This window comes from Pyrus communis, chromosome 15 (genome assembly GCF_963583255.1).
Source record: "Pyrus communis chromosome 15, drPyrComm1.1, whole genome shotgun sequence".
Classification (NCBI taxonomy): Eukaryota; Viridiplantae; Streptophyta; class Magnoliopsida; order Rosales; family Rosaceae; genus Pyrus; species Pyrus communis.
In genome coordinates this window covers 14,922,692-14,945,252 of record NC_084817.1, presented here as the reverse complement: position 1 = coordinate 14,945,252, position 22,561 = coordinate 14,922,692, and the positions used below count along the sequence as shown (strand labels likewise).

Here is a 22,561-nt window from a genome sequence, read left to right as displayed (position 1 = left end):
TACTATGATTGCATGAAACTTATGCCAAGAATTTGTTTAACGCGATTGTTATAAGCAACCTCCACTACTTGTGAATATAAGTTCATAACTATTATGTGAAACTCACTTATATTCTAGCGTCATATTCATGCATGAAAATTAAGCGTTCATTCTCAATAAACATACATAAATAGGATATCAATCAAATAGTTAAACAAATTGAATTCACAACTTATGAAACGTAATTAAAAGTAATCAAATCATATTGCAAGCATAAACATATATTTCGAATCACCCCCCTAGCTAGGGGGGTTTAGTTCCTCATACAAAACAAAGAGAATTGAAATTAAACATTGAAATCAAAGAAACGCCTAAACATTCCAACAACTCAAACTTGAATTGTATGAACGTTTAGGCCCTCTTCTCTTCCTCTTTATTGTAGCATAAGGTCTAGGGATAATTGGTTTGGGGGATGGAAGTGTGGAATGGAGTGAGAAGTGGAAGGGGGACTCACGGTTTTGGATTCTAAGGGGAAGTGTTTGTGTTAGTTGTGATGTGAGAAATGGAGAGATGGAATGGGGAGTGAATGAATGCAAGGGTATTTATAGGAGGAATGGAGGTGTATATGGCTATTTGTTTAAGGTGTTTGTGTGGAGGAATGATGGAGAATGCATGTGGAATGGATGCAATGATGAAGGAATAATCTGGAAAATGCAAGGTGGAAAGCTGGAAGTGTGAGTGAAGGCCACGGCAAGGGTGTTTTCTTGATGGTTTTGGGGTTGTGATGCATGTGAATGCATATGAATGATAGCTAGGGTGTGTGATGATGAGTGTATGTGGAATAAAGAATGAATGGTGGCTGAATTGAATGAGTGGGAAGCTGGAAAGTTGAAGGGGATACACGGCACAAGGTTTTCAGGATGCATGTGTGTGTGAATGGTGGTGAAAATGCATGTGATGAAGAGTGAATAAAGAAATGCATGTAGGGTTAGCTAGGTTGGCTTTGTTTGGGTGCATGTGTTGACTCAATTATATTGTTGGGAAGGCATGTGGATTAGGTGGAATGTAGGTGGGTTATAATGATGAATGCATGTGGAATTGCAAGGAGGAAAGGTGCAGAAAATGGAAAGAAATGCACGGATTAGAGAGGATGGGTGAGTGAAGTGTGTGTGAATGCATGTGAAGATGCTAATAAATAATGCATGTAGGGTTAGGAAATAAAATCATAACTTAAAGGGGAATGATTAAAGGGTGTTGAAATGTTTTGCATGGCTTTGAAGTGATTGTGGATTGGGCTAGAGTTTAAGTACATGAAATGGACCCAAATTGCTCCTCCTTGCATGGCAAGGAATGGTGTTTGTGTTAAGCCCATGGCAAGGTGTTTTGTGATTGGGTTAGGGCCATTGTTTTGTGTCTTCAAGTGCATACAAGGCCTTCAATTTCATCCAACACTTGGGCTCCAAGTATAAGCTATCCATCCTTAGCCCAATAGTGCTCCAAAACACTCCACAATGCATCCTTTCGTCAAACACGTCTTATTATCCTGAAAACACACAAAAGAAGCATAAAGGACTAAAATAACTAAAGAAACACAACGTAAATGTACGAGAATAAGCAAAGTAAGTCGCCTAAATATGCTCCTATCAAATACCCCCACACTTATCTTTTGCTAGTCCTCGAGCAAAACAAAACAACAAAAGAACACGAAACTAGACAAAACGAACAAAACACCACCTACACCTTCCAACAATCGTCTCCGGATTTCCAATGCACATAACAAGTTAAAAATCATTATTCCCACAGATTTTAGCCATCTCTACACTTAAGTACACTTTTAATCATAGTCACCACATACTAGTTCACAATTAAGCATTTAAAACACATTTCGAATGTAGTAACATGCCTTAGAGAATTTGCTCAAATCCTTACAAGATATACTCTCGTTTTTCACGCAGATTTTCTGACTACACACCCTACACTAGGTATATGTGAGAAGATTGATGTAAACATAAAAATGAATACTCACATATATGTATTTCAAAGGAAGCAATTTCTGGAGTTAATAAGCATGTTTAGGTATGATCTCATGAATGGAATGCTACTACATAGATGCAAGAACCAGTGACACCATATGCTCATATCAATTCCAAACTCCACATTATTAAACACATAACGATCAAGATAAAAGTCAAAGGGGTGTAACGGGGCTAAAAAGTGTTTGGCTAACAAAGAAGGGATATGGAAAACAAAGGTTCTTAAAGAAATAGCGAGCAAAGAATTTGAATTAACTTAGAATTCACTTTTGAATGAAAACTCAACTTTTGAACAAAAAGGGAGAACAAGCTCTTTTTTCTTTCTTTCTTTCTTTTCTTTTCTGTTTTTTTTTTCTTTTTCATATGTTTTTCACAATTTTTTTTCTTTTCTTTTGACTCTCAAAACATACATAAACGCTTAAGAACAAAACATTCTCCCCCACACTCATTTTCTTTCATAATGTACTCAAAAGGAATTCATTTAAGTCATGCTCACTATCATTTAAGAACAAGGGTGTGGACTGTCCTACACTAGGCTCGGTAAGGGGTGATGTGGTTAGCAAAGAAAATAGGCTAAACGAGGCTCAACGGGGTTAAAACTAATATATACGAAATATGGGAAGTAAGGCTATTTGGCTATGGTGGCAACTACACAACTTAATCTTGATATATGTTATGCAATTCAATGTCATGCTTTGAATGAAACGGATATAAGTTCTAGCATTTAGTTCTATCATGATACAATTGCATTCTAAGTAGCAACCAAGCAAGGAATAATGAGATCATGCAACAACTTTAGAAAACAAAGAATCACAGAATATAACTCTCCAAAGAAGGTAATGGCTCGAGTCTCACAGGGATGTAGCGTTATTTGAGTTCCTTCCTTCAAGCATGTTACAAAAACGAATTTTCTTTTATGATTGCATGTGAAGTCATACATTATAACCATAACCAAGCATATACCAAGAGTAAATCAAACTTTCATCCATGTTTATAACTCTCTTTAACAGTCATGCAATTACAAACCAAATCCATGTCATTTTGTTGGAAGGTACCCTAAGACACAAAAACAACTCAAAACACTCTTTTTAGGCTTTTCAAAAAAAAATGTTTTTTTCAAATTTTTATGTGATTTTCAGAGTTATAAAACAAAACACGCTAAAACAGTTTAAAAACACCTTAAAAACATTTAAAACAGCAAGGAACAACACTTGAAGTTATGGGTGATAAAATTCAACGAATTTGCATCAACATACTTAGTTACCCCCCCACATTTAAATCAAACATTGTCCTCAATGTTTTAAGCATAGATTCACACAAAGCATAAGTAAATACACAAAAAGCACTTAAACATACTAAACATGGCAGAATGTAATTAACAAAGAGAAGAGTTTAGAGACGCAAATCTGGTTATAGAGTGTAAATTCCATCTTCTCCTTGGTAATTGCATTGAGGCTTGATCTTGATGATTCCACAGGCTTACACTCGAACTGGTTGCCGCCCATCGTTGATTTTCCTTTGTGCTACTTCTTGAACTAGGCAGCAGGATTCTTTTGGGTCTCCCCCGAAGGTCTGAGCTTGGTCTGAGCTTCCTCCTTTTATCTGTTTCTTTGTTCAATCTTTCCAATTCGTATTGAAGAGGGTTAGAGGATAGCTCAGCATATGCAGTTGTTGCTTGTCTCCACATGCTTCAATGTATCATTTTCACTTGCCTTACTTGCTCCGTTGAAGATGACTACTCGAGAGCAACGCTAGGTAAGCAATCAGGAATAGATTCCAGGCAGTTGGCTCCAGATCGGAAGACTGACTCCAAGTGCCGGCTGATTGCTTCTTTTACTTTGCCATGCGAGTAAGAACAAGGACAAAGAAAAAGACAGGGAAAGAGCATGATATGAGATACTTTTGCTTTTGACCTTGATGATATGAGATACCTTTGCTTTTGAAGAAGCGGTGAATGAATCAGCACACTTCAATCCGCCGTTTCCTCCTGGGTCATCTGTACTCCAGGCATCTGGTATCATCTTTGGGGAAGAAGAAAAGATTGAGTATTTGAAAAGGCTTTGCTGGGAGTGCGCCCTCAAAGGTGAGGGAGAGTTGGGCATTTTCTTCAGGTTTGCCTTGCCATAAAAGACGAAGGTCGACATATATAGAGATAATATCAAGTGGTGGTACCATCCTTTCACCCTTGTCGACAGACGTTTTGATCCCGCAAATCCGGCTTTTTGAAATAGTGGCGCCTCTTCGATCTTTGAAGACGCCTCTTCGATTTCTGAGCAGGCGCCCCTTCGATTTCTGAACGACGCCCCTTCGCTTTCTGAATGACACGTGGTATTGCAGATGCGGCTCCTTTTAACAAAGCTGCACGCGTTTTCTGAGAAGCAGAGAAAGCGTCGCCGAACTTTGCGCTTGTCGGCTAAAGAGGTGTAGTTGCGATGATGGCCTCCACGTGCGTCTTCTGAAAAGCCGAGAAAACGTCGCCTAAATTACGCCGGAAGATTCGGCTCTTTGAATCGGTGGACGCGTTGCCTTGGCTTTTTATAGAGCTATCAATCACCGCCAACATACACACTCTGAAGATCACCCATTCTTGATAATCGTCTCCGGCCCTTCGAAATTTAACTCCATCCACCCCTTCTCTTTGAACACTTTTGAAAGAAAATGGCAAACTCATCGAACCTTAGCTTAGATTTGAGTCTCAGCAGCGATCCGGTTGCGCCCCGTCAAGGTAATGTATGGCGCCCTTCTTTTTTATCTTCTAACGGTCCTCTTTCAGGTGAAGACTCTGTGATGCAGGACGCCACAACAGCTACAATAGTAGCTAGGAACCTCCTCACTCCAAAAGATAGTAGGCTGCTGTCAGGACGGTCCGATGAGTTGGCCGTTCAAGAGTCCCTCGCACTTAGTGTTCAGTGTGCGAGCTCTGTGTCCAACATGGGCCTACGCCTGCTTGCCCGCTCCCGTCAGGTGGAATCATTGATGGCAGAGGTGGAAAGTCTTAAGCAGGAAATCAAACAGCTTAAGTACGAGAATAGAAGTTTGCATGTGCTTGCAAATAACTATTCGGCGGGCATGAAGAGGAAGCTTGATGAGCTGCAAGAATCTGAGGGTCGAATTCACAATGACCGTCAAAGGCTTGCGTCTTATCTCCAGAGGCACCTTTTTCCTGGGTCATCCAGCGTTTGGCCAAGTATTGAGGCCTGGAATGCTCTAGCTCCGATGCCTTCCACTCCGATGCCTTCCGCTTCTATGCCTCCTGCTTCTATGCCTTCCGCTCCTATGCCTTCCGCTTCTATTCCTTCTGCTTCGACGCCTCGTAGCGGGGCTTCACGTAAACATCCTCTGTGAAGGCTCCATCTTTCTCCATGTTTAGTATCTTTTTTTTTTTTTTTTTTTTTTTTTTTATTTACATAAATAAAATCAAACGGCATGGAATTTATCTTTGAATGGGCGGTGATACTTGAAATGATCCGGTAATAGTTTAAATTCCAGATTGGGTGCCTGAATCATTAACCACATGTTAGTATAAAAGAAAATTGAAATTCGGGGAGGCGGCTTACCTGTGTGCTCCAAAATGAACTCCAGAATAAACACCCCTTCGAAAGTTATGACTTGTCCCGTGTCATAAAATCCAACTTCCTTGGGAATTGTGGTTTCAAATATGTCCTCTTTGATGCCTTCTACATCTTCTCCAGCCACTACCTTCTCTTGAATCATTCTTCTTGGTGTACAAAGTCCTTTGAAGAATTCAACACCATCTAAAACTTGCTGTGTTGCACCAAGAATTGGAATAGCATTTTGCACCTTTGGGAAGGCTTCCACGATGTCCTTTTTACTCTCTTCTTGGTTGGGAATCAAAAACCTGCTAGAAAAAGGGACATTGGGTGGAATAACATCAGAATAACATGGAATTGGGACGTCCTTACTTGTGGTGGGTGGTTTAGAGGGCTTAGGGGGCTGCGGCAAGGGTTGTTCTACCCTTGCCGTGTGCATGTCTTCTTCCTCCTCCTCAATTAGCAGCTCCTCATCCACTTCTAGGCTATGTTTGGACATTTTTAGGTCAGCTCCAACCTCCATAGCACTTCCCAAAGTGATAGCATTATGGATTTCAAAATCTTCCTTCGAGTTTTCAATAGTTGAGTTGGAGAGTTCACTTTGCTCTTGAATTTGTTTCATGAACTCCATAATCTGCCCAAATTGCTCGTCCAATTTACCCAACTTCTTGTCTTGATTTTGTTCGTCCTGCGTCAAAGAGGTTAGTAATTGAAATTTTTTATCATTATCCATGGACATACTTGAACTTGATTGGAATTGTTGTGGGGGAGGTTGTGGTGGCTGCATAGGTGTTGTATTGAACTCCTCATATGGTTGCCAATATGCTTCTTGTTGAGCCTCCTTGGCTTGATTTTGTGACCCCTGCGCCAAAGAATTTATTTCATTAAGAATTTGATTATAATCTATTGGCGAACTTGAATTTAATTGAGCATATTGCATATGAAGTTGTGGTGGCTGCATAGGTCTTGAATAGAACTCCTCATATGGTTGCCAATATGCTTCACGTTGAACTTGTTGATCTTCCCACCATATAGAGTTTGAATGATCCCTCCAATCTCTTTGTGGACATTGATTGGCTTGAAATCCTTGCCTATATGAAGCACCAAATGTAGGGACACTCTGCATTGTGGTCCTTTCGGCATACGGCGACAATTGAGAAGTAAGATTTGCCAATTGAGCTTGAATGCTAGCAAAATCCATATCTTACTTCTCTAGTACCTAAAATCAAAGAAAGAGAACTAAATCAAATATCAAAAGTAACAACAAACAAAGAAAACAACACTAAGTTAGAAACTAAAACGAAAACAACTAAACCAAAAAAAAGAAAAGAACCAATGGATTAGCAAAGTTGCTAATCCCCGGCAACGGCGCCAAAATTTGATGCGAGAATTATACGCACACAAATTAAACCCTCTTTTTGTCAATTGTAGTGAAGTGTATAAGTAGGGATCGTTCTGGACCGGGGATTAGGAGGGATTGTTAATCACTTGGATTTGACTTAAAAACGTAAAAACACAATATAAAACACTATTTAATGCTCGAAGAAAGCAAAACTAAAAATAATAAAGATTAAGACTAAGACTTCAACGAAATAGGGGGGAATTGGATTTGGACGAATTTAAACTAAAATGGATACTTGGAAACAAAACAAATTGTAAATATGGATTTGACGGAAATGAATGGATGGGAAGCTAGCTAAGGGGTTCATCTCTATACATGTTATACTTGCATACAAAACGATTTCTAATTGCTTTTCAATAAACCATGAATTCTCAACGCCCCGGGTTAATTAGGTCCGCTTAAATTAACCGTCAAGTTTTCCTTAAGTTAATGAATTGGATGATTGCATACGACAATCCAAAGCATTCCTCACAAGTTCCCTACATGAATTGCATAATAGAGATACAAGCAAGAATCATTAAGCAACATGAAAACTATAAGTGTTGACGAGGCATTCGTTACTATGATTGCATGAAACTTATGCCAAGAATTTGTTTAACGCGATTGTTATAAGCAACCTCCACTACTTGTGAATATAAGTTCATAACTATTATGTGAAACTCACTTATATTCTAGCGTCATATTCATGCATGAAAATTAAGCGTTCATTCTCAATAAACATACATAAATAGGATATCAATCAAATAGTTAAACAAATTGAATTCACAACTTATGAAACGTAATTAAAAGTAATCAAATCATATTGCAAGCATAAACATATATTTCGAATCACCCCCCTAGCTAGGGGGGTTTAGTTCCTCATACAAAACAAAGAGAATTGAAATTAAACATTGAAATCAAAGAAACGCCTAAACATTCCAACAACTCAAACTTGAATTGTATGAACGTTTAGGCCCTCTTCTCTTCCTCTTTATTGTAGCATAAGGTCTAGGGATAATTGGTTTGGGGGATGGAAGTGTGGAATGGAGTGAGAAGTGGAAGGGGGACTCACGGTTTTGGATTCTAAGGGGAAGTGTTTGTGTTAGTTGTGATGTGAGAAATGGAGAGATGGAATGGGGAGTGAATGAATGCAAGGGTATTTATAGGAGGAATGGAGGTGTATATGGCTATTTGTTTAAGGTGTTTGTGTGGAGGAATGATGGAGAATGCATGTGGAATGGATGCAATGATGAAGGAATAATCTGGAAAATGCAAGGTGGAAAGCTGGAAGTGTGAGTGAAGGCCACGGCAAGGGTGTTTTCTTGATGGTTTTGGGGTTGTGATGCATGTGAATGCATATGAATGATAGCTAGGGTGTGTGATGATGAGTGTATGTGGAATAAAGAATGAATGGTGGCTGAATTGAATGAGTGGGAAGCTGGAAAGTTGAAGGGGATACACGGCACAAGGTTTTCAGGATGCATGTGTGTGTGAATGGTGGTGAAAATGCATGTGATGAAGAGTGAATAAAGAAATGCATGTAGGGTTAGCTAGGTTGGCTTTGTTTGGGTGCATGTGTTGACTCAATTATATTGTTGGGAAGGCATGTGGATTAGGTGGAATGTAGGTGGGTTATAATGATGAATGCATGTGGAATTGCAAGGAGGAAAGGTGCAGAAAATGGAAAGAAATGCACGGATTAGAGAGGATGGGTGAGTGAAGTGTGTGTGAATGCATGTGAAGATGCTAATAAATAATGCATGTAGGGTTAGGAAATAAAATCATAACTTAAAGGGGAATGATTAAAGGGTGTTGAAATGTTTTGCATGGCTTTGAAGTGATTGTGGATTGGGCTAGAGTTTAAGTACATGAAATGGACCCAAATTGCTCCTCCTTGCATGGCAAGGAATGGTGTTTGTGTTAAGCCCATGGCAAGGTGTTTTGTGATTGGGTTAGGGCCATTGTTTTGTGTCTTCAAGTGCATACAAGGCCTTCAATTTCATCCAACACTTGGGCTCCAAGTATAAGCTATCCATCCTTAGCCCAATAGTGCTCCAAAACACTCCACAATGCATCCTTCCGTCAAACACGTCTTATTATCCTGAAAACACACAAAAGAAGCATAAAGGACTAAAATAACTAAAGAAACACAACGTAAATGTACGAGAATAAGCAAAGTAAGTCGCCTAAATATGCTCCTATCAATTAGTGTCAAGGTTCATAACTTGTCAAATTGATAACTGGAAGTTGATTTAAGTTGCATACATTTCATGTGTGGAAAAGAATCCCTTAGCCATTCCATTATCCATTGGTTTACATCAATTTGCTTTACAATCTGTTTTCGTTATAATCTGTCCATTTAATTGCATTTCGTCCAAATACAATTTCTCCCCATATTTTGTTAAGTTTTAGGCTTAGAATCTGTATTATCTTGTGTTTTGAAGCATTTTGAGTCAAGCCTAAACCTAATTTTCGTCCAAAGTTGAGTTTAGTGTCAAAACTGCCCAGTTTGTGTTTTTAGGCAGTTTTGAGAGTTTTTAGCTTGTTTTGAGTCCTTTGAGTCCTTTCAAACGTTTTTAAGTTTATTTTTGTTCATTTCATTGTTGTTTGCTAGTAGATTTTCATTCACACTTGTGTTATTTTATTTCAGGTAGTATATGTCAAATAAACTTGTTGAGTTAGGCCAAAGAATTGAACGGTTGAAGGGCCACACTTTGGACAATTTTGTGCCATCAAGTTCATCCTTTAGCCGTGAGGAAGAGGAAGGGAATTCACCTAGTTCAACAAGTAAAGAATCTGAGCAATTTAATTGGGAAAGAGAAGAAGAGATGGCGGGCAACGAAGATGAACTTCGAGCTTTGGAGGACTTTGCTCAACCAATCATACCAAATTCACCTTCATGCATCTTGCTGCCCACAGAAGCTAGAAACTATGATCTCAAATCTTCACATTTTCATATGTTTCCCTCATTTTATGGCTTACCTAATGAAGACCCTTTAGCTCATATTAAAGAATTTTACAATGTTGTGAGTGGTTTACCTTTGCAGGGAGTGAGTGAAGCGAATTTGAGGATGAGAGTGTTTCCTTACACCTTGAAAGATAAGGCCAAGAGTTGGTTGATGACTCTAACACCAGGTTCCCTCACCACATGGGATGCCGTGGCTAAGAAGTTCTTGGAGAAGTTCTTTTCCACTCAAAAGACAGCCACATTAAGGGGACAAATCTTCAACTTCAAACAAGATGATGGAGAACCTTTCAATGAGTGTTGGGAGCGTTTTAAAGGCCTCTTGATACAATGTCCACACCATGGGTTACCTTTTCACTTACAAATGCAAATTTTCTATGATGGACTAACCCAAACTTGTCAATCAACTGTTGATAATGCAGCAGGTGGAGCATTGAAGAAAAAGAATGCTCAAGAGTCATATAACATTTATGAGATGTTGGGGTCTAATGCTCAACACAAAGACTTAAGGGGTAAGAAAGTTGGAGTCTATGAAACAAGTTCTAATCATGAGCTTTTGTTGCAGGTAGCTAACCTAGAAAGGAAGCTTGAATCCGTGCTCAACATGGTGCCAAAAGCAAATGAAGTGTGTGCCATTTGCAACTTACCAAACCATCCTACTCATCAATGTCCATCTAGGGAGGCTTATCCCGAGTATGTTCAAGAGCAAGTGAACCTCATGAATTCTTACAATCAAAGACCAAGGAATGATATGTATTCCAATACATATAACCCGAGTTGGAGAGATCATCCCAACTTTTCATGGAAGAACAACAATCCAATCCAAAATTTCCAATCAAAACCTGCCACTACCCTTGAGGATACAGTTAAATTGTTAGCCCAAAACACCTTGCAATTCCAACATTCCACAAATAGCACTCTCCAACAACATTCAGCAGCCCTAACCAAAATGGAGACACAATTGGGGCAGATTGCAGATGCCTTGAACCAAAGAGAGGTTGGGAAGTTTCCAAGCCAACCCGTGATACTCCAAAGGAACCAAGAGCAAGCCAAAGCAATCACTACACTTAGAAGTGGTAAGGTTATTGATAATAGAGTTGGCAATGAAGTTACTAATGAATATGATCATATGAATGCAGGTGTCACTCAAGGAAACAATGAGAAATCAATTGAGGAACCAAGCCATGCCACTTCCTCACTAGAAGCACCAAATCTTCACAAGGCCGAGAAACCATACACTCCTCCAATCCCATTCCCTGGAAGACTTGCCAAGAGCAAGCAGGATAAGTCATTCAAAGAAATTTTTGATATACTAAGCAAAGTGAATGTTAACTTACCTTTACTTGATGTCATTAGGAACATGCCGGCATATGGGAAGTTCTTCAAGGAGTTAAACAGCTACAAAAGGAAGTATGGACCACATGAGAAGGTAGTGGTGTCTGAGAATGTGAGTGCAGTTTTGCAAAGAAAACTTCCACCAAAGCTCAAGGATCTAGGCAGTTTCTCTATCAACATCACCATAGGGGACAAGAAAGTAGAAAAGGCAATGCTTGATTTGGGTGCTAGCATCAACTTAATGCCTTATTCAGTGTACCTTCAACTAGGTTTGGGAGATTTGAAAGCCACCACCATTTCATTAAAACTTGCAGACAGATCAGTTAAATATCCAAGAGGTATAGTAGAAGATATCCTAGTTCAAGTTGATAAACTAATATTGCCTGCAGATTTTGTAGTGTTGGACATGGAAGAAGCTCCTATACATGATCGTGAGTTGCCTATATTGCTTGGGAGACCCTTCATGGCCACGGCCAAGACCATCATTGATGTGCAAAATGGACTCCTCACAATGACAGTGTTAGGAGAGACAGTTCAATTCAAAGTGTTTGAATCTCTTGCTCATCCTTCTTCATCTCTTGATTGTTATGCCATTGATGTGCTTGATTCACTTGTATTCTCTAAGTTCTTGCAGGCACAATCGAATGACCCATTACAAACTGTTTTGAGTCAATCTCAAGATGAGTTTGATGAAGAAGAGGCACTCATGGAAGAAGTAGCTGCCTTGGAAGCATTAGCATTGTATCCTTTGAATGTTTCACCTCTTTTAGAGCCTTTAGAATCATCAATGTCACATCTAACTCCTTCCACTGTTAAGGCACCAAAACTTGAACTTAAACCACTTCCACCACATCTAAAATATGCATATCTAGCTGAATTTGAAACTCTTCCAGTTATCATAGCCTCTGACCTCACCCCAAATGAAGAAGATAAACTAATTAGGGTGTTAAAAGAGTTCAAATTGGTTTTTGGTTGGTCTATTGCAGATATCAAGGGAATAAGCCCTACCATGTGCATGCATAGGATTCTTTTGGAGGAAGGGGCAAAAGCAACCCGTGAGCCACAAAGAAGACTTAACCCACACATGAAGGAAGTTGTTAGGAATGAGGTGTTGAAATTGTTAGATGTGGGGATCATATATCCCATTTCTGATAGCAAATGGGTGAGTGCTATTCAAGTGGTTCCTAAGAAGGTGGGAATCACTGTGATGAGGAATGAAAACAATGAGCTTGTGCCCACAAAGCCCACGGCCAGTTGGCGTGTTTGCACCGATTACAGGAAGTTGAATTCTAGCACTAGAAAAGATTACTTTCCTATGCCTTTCATAGATCAAATGCTTGAGAGATTGGCAGGTTACTCACATTATTGTTTTCTGGATGGATACTCAGGTTACAATCAAATTGCAATCGCTCCGGAGGATCAAGAGAAAACAACCTTTACTTGCCCCTTTGGCACATTTGCATACAGGAGAATGCCTTTTGGACTTTGCAATGCTCCAGCAACATTCCAAAGATGCATGTTGGCCATCTTTTCTGACATGGTAGAACGGTTCATTGAGGTATTTATGGATGATTTCTCAGTGTTTGGTTCCTCTTTTGATGAATGTCTTAACCATCTATCGTTAGTACTTCAAAGATGTCAGGAAACAAATTTGGTTCTCAATTGGGAAAAGTGCCAATTTATGGTGAAACAAGGAATTGTATTGGGGCATGTAATCTCTAGCAAAGGAATGGAGGTAGACAAATCCAAAATTGACGTCATCACCAATATGGTAGCCCCCACCACTGTGAAGGGAGTAAGAAGTTTTTTGGGCCATGCGGGTTTTTATCGTCGTTTCATTAAGAACTTTTCAATGATCACCCGTCCATTATGCAATCTGTTAGCTAAAGATGTTGTATTTCATTTTGATAAGGCTTGTATGGATGCATTCAATACTTTGAAAAATGAACTAACCTCGGCCCCTATTATTATGGCACCAGATTGGTCGTTACCTTTTGAATTAATGTGTGATGCCTCTGACTATGCTGTTGGTGCAGTTTTAGGGCAAAGGGTGAACAAGCTTCCACATGTGATCTACTATGCAAGCCGGACTCTGCATGATGCTCAACTTAACTATTCCACAACTGAAAAGGAGTTGCTTGCTGTTGTTTTTGCCTTAGAAAAGTTTAGGTCATATCTTGTGGGATCTAAAGTTATTGTGTTTTCTGATCATGCAGCCATTAGGTATTTGATGACAAAGAAGGATGCTAAACCACGCTTGATTAGATGGATACTCTTACTACAAGAGTTTGACTTGGAAATTCGAGATAAGAAGGGCAGTGATAATGTTGTGGCTGACCATTTGTCCAGGCTTAATGAAAACCATGGAGTGGGACAACCTTTGCCCCTAAATGAATCATTTCTAGATGAACAACTCTTTGTTGTTCAAGAAAAAGAACCATGGTATGCGGACTTTGTGAATTATCTTGCCTGTGGTATAATGAGAAATGACCTTTCTTTTCAGGAAAGAAAGAAGTTCCTTGCCATGGTGAAGCACTACGTTTGGGACGAACCATATTTGTTTAAATACTGCCCTGATCAAATCATTAGGAGATGTGTCCCAGAGAGTGAGCAACAAAGCATTCTAACATTTAGCCATACATTGGCGTGTGGAGGACATTTTGGTGCCAAAAAGACATCTCTAAAGGTTTTACAATCTGGTTTCTTTTGGCCTACTTTATTCAAGGATGCGTTTGATTTTTGCTCTAAGTGTGATAGGTGCCAGAAGATGGGGAACATTAGTCGAAGAAATGAAATGCCATTGAACAACATTTTGGTAGTGGAGCTCTTTGATGTTTGGGGAATTGACTTCATGGGACCATTTCCATCCTCCTTTGGCTATTTATACATATTAGTGGCAGTGGATTACGTATCCAAATGGGTTGAAGCCATTGCTACAAGAACTAATGATCATAAGGTTGTGTTGAATTTTCTTAAAGATGTGATTTTTTGTAGGTTTGGAACCCCAAGAGCTATTATTAGTGATGGTGGCAGCCATTTCTGCAACAAACCCTTTGAATCCTTGATGAAGAAGTACAATATCAACCACAAAGTGGCAACCCCGTACCATCCTCAAACCTCAGGACAAGTGGAGATTAGCAATAGGGAGATCAAGAACATCTTGATGAAGACCGTGAGCCCTACAAGGAAGGATTGGTCATTGAGGTTGAATGATGCACTATGGGCATATAGAACAGCATACAAGACCCCCATTGGCATGAGTCCTTATCGCCTTGTGTTTGGGAAAGCTTGTCATTTGCCAATGGAGCTTGAACACCGTGCATATTGGGCCATCAAGAAGTTCAACTTTGATTACAAGGATGCTGGAATAGCAAGGAAGCTCCAACTTAATGAGTTGGAAGAGCTTAGAAATGAAGCATATGAGAATGCCAAAATCTACAAGGAACGGACTAAGCTCTATCATGACAAGGCCATCCTAAGGAAAGAGTTTCACCAAGGTATGAAAGTACTTTTGTTTGACTCACGTTTGAGACTTTTTCCAGGAAAATTGAAGTCTAGGTGGGTGGGACCATTCAAAGTATTACAAACATTTCCCCACGGAGTTGTGGAGATAGAGAACATTAAGAATGGCACCTCTTTTAAAGTCAATGGGCAGCGTTTGAAACCATACTTGGATAAAGGGGATGAAGAGCAAGTGTATCAAGTCGTGGATGTTCTTGAATTTACAACACCATGAGCAAGCTACCATGTCTTGCCTAGACATTAAATAAAGCGCTTACTAGGAGGCAACCTAGTGTGGTTTGTGTTCTTTCTTTATGTTGTGTTTTTGTTGTTACCATTCCATATTCTTTGCCTACTTACATTGCATACAATTTTAAACATCGAGGACAATGTTTAGGATAGGTTTGGGGGTGTGGGATGGAAGGTTTGTTTTTTGTGTTTGTTCTAAGTGTTAGTTTTGGTTAAGGGTGTTTTTGCATGCTAATACGAATGTATATGAGGACTATGTTTGAAAGCAAACGATTGGGTTGCTATGAAAAAGGGTTGCATCTTGTTGTCATGTATAAAGCTATAACTCTTGAAATTATGATGATAGAGTTACCATACTCAAATTCTGGAAGAAGAATTGTGGAGACTACCCTAGTGAGTTATTTTGAGCTTAATTGCGTCTTTGAGAGGGTTTAAATTGTTTCTACTTCTATCTTTTTCTTTCAATTTCACTTTAAATGATCTCATTACTTCTATCTTGATTGGATACTAAGAATTACTCTCTTTGCAGATACCATGTGTTTAGTATCATTCATGAATGAACTCAATGAGATGATGTTAGGCTATGCATGTTTTAACTACTAAAAGGCTTAAATCCTACCCATTTGTGTGCTACATTCACCCTTGTTGCAGCCAAACACTTTAGCCTAATTCTTTCATCACCCACACTATACTCTACCCATTCTAGCCCATTACAAGCCATACCTTATAGTTTGGGGAATACCAAGGTAATGAAGACTAAAGGTAAATTGAGCTTAGAACAAGATTGTGGCATGTACCGAGGGCACCTATGTTGAAGATGTTTCTAAAAAAAAAAAAAAAAAAGTTATAAAAAAAAAAGAAGAGAAGAGAATTAAAGTGGATACAAGTTCCAAATCCCCTCATTATAAGACTTAGGGCCTGGATGCCAAAAACAAAGAAGAAAGAAAACAAATGCAAGTGAAGAGCATGATCCTCAAGAACACTTTGGTATGCCCCAAGCTCTAGTATTTCATATCACTTCTTTCGTAACCTATAACCTAAGCCTTACATTACAATCTTGAGAAAAGACCTAGCTGATCATTGAGGATGTATTCATGAGGTGATGGTAAGTGTGTGTGTTATCTAAATTCTTAGCATTTGATTCATTTCATGAGATCTACTCAGAAATTGTGCTTCCATTCCAGATTTCATATGTGAGAATTTTGATTCCCTTTACATAATTTCACTCATATATGGTTGTGGAGGGATTAAACCTTAGGATCTGAGTGAAAATTTTGAGTGAAATCTGTGAGGAGTAGAGTTGAGGCGAATTCTATCTGAAGCATTTGGGTATGGTGACCTTGAAGTTGTAAGACATGGAGAAATATCTTTATACGTTACAATTGATACGATTCTTTGAAGTAGAAATCTTTTGAGTTGAATGAATGACAAAATCTTCATTGGTTCTTATTAGTTTGTTTAAAGCATGTTTTAACCAAGTTGTTTGCAGATTTTGTAAATGTTTGTGGGTGTCATCACTGTAAGCCCTCAGGAGACACAACTCCTCCAACTAGGGACACCTAGAGGTTCAAAGGCTTGTTGCACATGCTCAGTGCAATCGTTTGGCCAGCGAAAGTGGTTTAGTTAGATGTTTGTGTTTTGTGTGTTTTAGTTTTAAGTTTGCTCGAGGACTAGCAAAAACCAGGTTTGGGGGTATTTGATAAGTCACATTTTGCATGCATTTATATCTTCCTTATTTGGTGTCTTTGTGATTGTTTTGGATTAAACTAGTTGCATTTTACACTATTTGGTGTTAGTGTGCAGCCAAGGGTGAACTTGGATCAATGGGAAGGCAAATGAAGTAAAAACATTCCAGAAAAGATGTGAAGTGTTAAGAGATGCAATTCAGCCATATTGGGTGATTCTAAACAAAGCAAAAGCATGGAAGTCACCTATGTGGTTCCAACATCAAAACATGCATTCACATGCATGTCACAACCTTGGCCGTGTGTTCCCATATCATCCCATCATTTGATGCAATTCTAGCACCAAATCAGATTCCTCACAATCCCATTTCCATCACTTAATTCATTTCAGCCATTTTGACACCAACAAACACAAACATCCATTCCGTGCACTCCATTACATTTCTACACTTCATCTTTACAGAAATTCACATGCATTGTGATTAAACAAGTAACTCCTTGCAGCCATCATTTCAGAAATCCAACTCATCCCTTTGTCCATGCCGTGTGTTCTTCCCATTTCCAGATTTGTATAAACATTTTCTGGTGCTCCAATTCACCTTTGCAGGTTCCACTCACTTGTTGCAGCAAGGGCACATGCATTTTGATTAAACAAACCACATGCTTGCAGACCTTGTCCAGGCCATGCGTCCACTACCTCAGAAACCCATCATTCCATCTGATTTATGCTCAGCCATCTGAGTTAAACAAATGCAAGATCCAATCTGATTGTTGGAGACACATTCTTTTTGATAAAACAAGTCTCATTGGACATAGGAAAGGCCCGCAAGTTTTCTTCTTTTTCATTCCATTACACACATACATTCTCTCCATTTTCGATTGCATTCTACATTCTCTCATTTTTCACAGAAACTGTCCTTGGCATTCATTCCATTATTATTCACCCATAGCGGCTCCATTTCACCCGATTCTCTGTCCATTCTCTGCCCATTTGCTCTCCCCTTTGCAGAAAACATACCAAGTGGATCTAATTCAGTTGCACCATACTTGGAGAACCAACCCCGAAGGCCACTCCTCAAGGACTTCAAAATCAGTTTTGCTTCAAGGGTTTATTCTTATTAATTCTATGCTCATTCATGTTTTATATTTTTATGATAAATCTTTTGTAAACATGAATTGTAACTAATCCTCCTCTAGGGATTCGATGTAACCTTGCAAAGTTTGCCATGTAATTAAGTTAGAATGCTCAATTTGTCCATCTATTTCTTGTTTCATTCTCTGATTTAATGGTGATTTAGTGTGTTGATTTTAATGTTTGATCATCATTTGAATTAATCACTAAGTTGTGTAGCCAAGATTAAGACATACATCATGCATAATCTTGGTAGATATGTGAATGAATGAAGGGAAGGTTTAGCATACATCCTGCCGAGTTATTCCCTTTGGTTTTATGAAAGTTTCTTGTGCATTACATAATCTTGATTATGAACCAAAGTTGCACATCACAATTAGGTTCATGATTAGAGACATTTGATCAAATCCACACATCATATGGTTGATCATATCCAAGTGAAACAAACTCAAGAAATAGGTAGATGAATGAGTACAAACTAACTTGACAAACATGGACTTAGTTAAGCAATGGTGAACCCGAATCCCTAGCTTCATTTCCATTGATACTATCCCATTACATTAGTTGTTGATTCATTTATTTGTGTTTACTTCATTTTTTCATGCTTTCAAGTTACACCAACAAATCTGTCTATTTAGACTAGTTTGATTCATTTCCAAATCTGCCTAGTTTGTTTAGTTTGATTCATTTCTTAGAGTTCTTGCAAAACAAGTAATTACATAGGTCCAATTAGTCCCTGTGGATTCGACACCCTTGCTTATGCCATTATACTAAATATATTCTAGCATTAGGAAGGAAATATACATCAACATACACACACAAATTAAACCCTCTTTTTGTCAAATTGTAGTATATGTATAAGTAGGGATCGTTCTGGACCGGGGATTAGGAGGGATTGTTAATCACTTGGATTTGACTCAAAAACATAAAAACAAAGTTAAAAAAAAACATTCACAAAGACTCAAAGGACTCAAAACAAGTTCAAAAGACTCAAAACTGCCTAAAAACACTACCTAGGCAGTTTCTGACCATAAACCCAATGTTGGACGAATTTAAGATTATGGCTTGATTCATGATAAGTCATATTTTGCATGCATGTATATCTTTCTTATTTGGCGTTTTTGTATTGTTTTTGGATTAAACTAGTTGCATTTTACATTGTTTGGTGTTAGTGTGCAGCCAAGTGTGTATTAAAATCAATTGGAGGGCAAATGAAGGAATGTGGTGCAATTCGGCCATATTGGGTGAATCTAAACAAGGCAAAAAGAGTGAAGTCAGATTGGGTGGTTCTAACACCAAAACATACATTCACATGCATGTTCAAATACCTTGCCAAGTACTCACATGCATTTCCAATTCATTCAATTCCATCCCGTGCACTTCCACACCCATTCCCATTAACTAAACCTTTCAGCCATATTTACACCAACAAACATCATCATACCGTGCACTCCCATGTGATTCCAAGGCAGAAATCCACATGCATCTCAATTAAACATTCCATGCCATTTCAGCACTCCTTCAAGTCCATCCCGTGCACTTCCATTCCCATTTCCAGATTATTATAACCAGTTCAGATTGTCCACTCCCTTGTGGCAGACTTTGCACATGTATCTTGGATTAAATAACCACATACCTGCAGATCATGTCCATTCCTTGCATCCTTTATTCCAGAAATTCACTCATTCCATCATTCCATGCCGTGTGCTTTCTTCACCTTTCCAGAATTTGTACAAACAATTCACCTTGGCAGATTCCACTCACTTGTTGCTGCAAGGGCACATGCATTTTGATTAAACAAACCACACCTTTGCAGACCTTGTCCATGCCGTGAGAACAACACCTCAGAAACCCATTCAATTCCAGCTCATTTGATGCTATTCCATGTCACTTGTGCAGATAGAGATCCAATCTGAATGTGAGAGCCACATTCAGAAATTCACTAAGGGAGACTCACTCATTTTCTCTCTCGGAATTATTCTATTACACACACCTTTCTTGCACCACTTCTGATTATCATCCACACTCATTCTCCCTCTCCATTCCATTTTTTGGCATTCGGCATTCTTTGCCTTTCATAGAAACTGTCCATTTTCTCTACCATTCACAGAACTTGTTCTTCAACCAGTCCATTACACACCCATAACCTCTCCCATTTCACTCCATTCACTGTCCATTTTCTGTCCCAAGGGCAGAAACCATTCAACCAAGCCATTCTACCTTCATCCGCACCACATTTGGAGAAGCAACACCAAGGAACTCTTCAAGGACTTCAACATCAGTTTTGCTTCAAGGGTTTCTCCTTCTTAATCTTATGTTCACTCATGTTATTTATTTTTATGTTAAACCTTTGTAAACATGAAGTGTAACTAATCTTCCTCTAGGGATTCGATGTAACCTTGCAAAGTTTGCCATGTAATTAAGTTAGAATGCTCAGTTTGTCCATCTATTTCTTGTTTCATTTTCTGTTTTAATGGTGACTTAGTGTGTTGATTTTAATGTTTGATCATCATTTGAATTAATCACAAAGTTGTGTAGCCAAGATTAGAACACACATCATGCATAATCTTGGTAGATATGTGAATGAATGAAGGGAGTGTTTAGCACACATCCTGCCGAGTTATTCCCTTTGGTTTTATGAAAGTTTCTTGTACATTACATAATCTTGATTATGAACCAAAGTTGCACATCACAATTAGGTTCATGATTAGAGACATTTGATCAAATCCACACATCATATGGTTGATCATATCCAAGTGAAACAAACTCAAGAAATAGGTAGATGAATGAGTACAAACTAACTTGACAAACATGGACTTAGTTGAGCAATGGTGAAACCGAATCCCTAGCTTCATTTCCATTGATACTATCCCATTACATTAGTTGTTGATTCATTTATTTGTGTTTACTTCATTTTCTCATGCTTTCAAGTTACAACAACAAATCTGTCTATTTAGACTAGTTTGATTCATTTCCAAATCTGCCTAGTTTGTTTAGTTTGATTCATTTCTTAGAGTTCTTGCAAAACAAGTAGTTACATAGGTCCAATTAGTCCCTGCGGATTCGACACCCTTGCTTGTGCCATTATACTAAATATATTCTAGCATTAGGAAGGAATTATACATCAACAAAAATGGCGCCGTTGCCGGGGACTGATTTCAGTCCCTTGTAATTGCTTGTTTGCTTGCTTGCTATTTTGATTAGTGTCAAGGTTCATAACTTGTCAAATTGATAACTGGAAGTTGATTTAAGTTGCATACATTTCATGTGTGGAAAAGAATCCCTTAGCCATTCCATTATCCATTGGTTTACATCAATTTGCTTTACAATCTGTTTTCGTTATATCTGTCCATTTAATTGCATTTCGTCCAAATACAATTTCTCCCCATATTTTGTTGAGTCTTAAGCTTAGAATCTGTCTTATCTTGTGTTTTGAAGCATTTTGAGTCAAGCCTAAACCTAATTTTCATCCAAAGTTGAGTTTAGTGTCAAAACTGCCCAGTTTGTGTTTTTAGGCAGTTTTGAGAGTTTTTAGCTTGTTTTGAGTCCTTTGAGTCCTTTCAAACGTTTTTAAGTTTATTTTTGTTCATTTCATTGTTATTTGCTAGTAGATTTTCATTCACACTTGTGTTATTTTATTTCAGGTAGTATATGTCAAATAAACTTGTTGAGTTAGGCCAAAGAATTGAACGGTTGAAGGGCCACACTTTGGACAATTTTGTGCCATCAAGTTCATCCTTTAGCCGTGAGGAAGAGGAAGGGAATTCACCTAGTTCAACAAGTAAAGAATCTGAGCAATTTAATTGGGAAAGAGAAGAAGAGATGGCGGGCAACGAAGATGAACTTCGAGCTTTGGAGGACTTTGCTCAACCAATCATACCAAATTCACCTTCATGCATCTTGCTGCCCACAGAAGCTAGAAACTATGATCTCAAATCTTCACATTTTCATATGTTTCCCTCATTTTATGGCTTACCTAATGAAGACCCTTTAGCTCATATTAAAGAATTTTACAATGTTGTGAGTGGTTTACCTTTGCAGGGAGTGAGTGAAGCGAATTTGAGGATGAGAGTGTTTCCTTACACCTTGAAAGATAAGGCCAAGAGTTGGTTGATGACTCTAACACCAGGTTCCCTCACCACATGGGATGCCGTGGCTAAGAAGTTCTTGGAGAAGTTCTTTTCCACTCAAAAGACAGCCACATTAAGGGGACAAATCTTCAACTTCAAACAAGATGATGGAGAACCTTTCAATGAGTGTTGGGAGCGTTTTAAAGGCCTCTTGATACAATGTCCACACCATGGGTTACCTTTTCACTTACAAATGCAAATTTTCTATGATGGACTAACCCAAACTTGTCAATCAACTGTTGATAATGCAGCAGGTGGAGCATTGAAGAAAAAGAATGCTCAAGAGTCATATAACATTTATGAGATGTTGGGGTCTAATGCTCAACACAAAGACACACCTAAACATTCCAACAACTCAAACTTGAATTGTATGAACGTTTAGGCACTCTTCTCTTCCATTCCTCATACGTACAAAACAAAGAGTATTGAAATTAACATTGAAATCAAAGAAACACCTAAACATTCCAACAACTCAAACTTGAATTGTATGAACGTTTAGGCACTCTTCTCTTCCTCTTCGTTGTAGCACAAGGTCTAAGGATAGTTTGATGGTGTGAACGGTTTGGGGAGTGGTGAAAATGGAAGGATGGTGTTTGGATTGTAAGGGAAACTCACGGCAC

The 22,561-nt window shown here is 38.7% G+C and overlaps 2 non-coding genes across 2 annotated transcripts; both read right to left on the bottom strand.

Moving 5' to 3' along the window:
* Positions 1-10,146: 10,146 nt before the first annotated feature.
* Positions 10,147-10,257, bottom strand: LOC137718888 (small nucleolar RNA R71). Its single transcript, XR_011065969.1, has one exon. It is a non-coding gene; the product is annotated as a small nucleolar RNA R71 (small nucleolar RNA).
* An 11,750-nt stretch (positions 10,258-22,007) lies between these two features.
* LOC137718887 (small nucleolar RNA R71) lies at positions 22,008-22,118 on the bottom strand. Its single transcript, XR_011065968.1, has one exon. It is a non-coding gene; the product is annotated as a small nucleolar RNA R71 (small nucleolar RNA).
* Between the last annotated feature and the right edge of the window lie 443 nt (positions 22,119-22,561).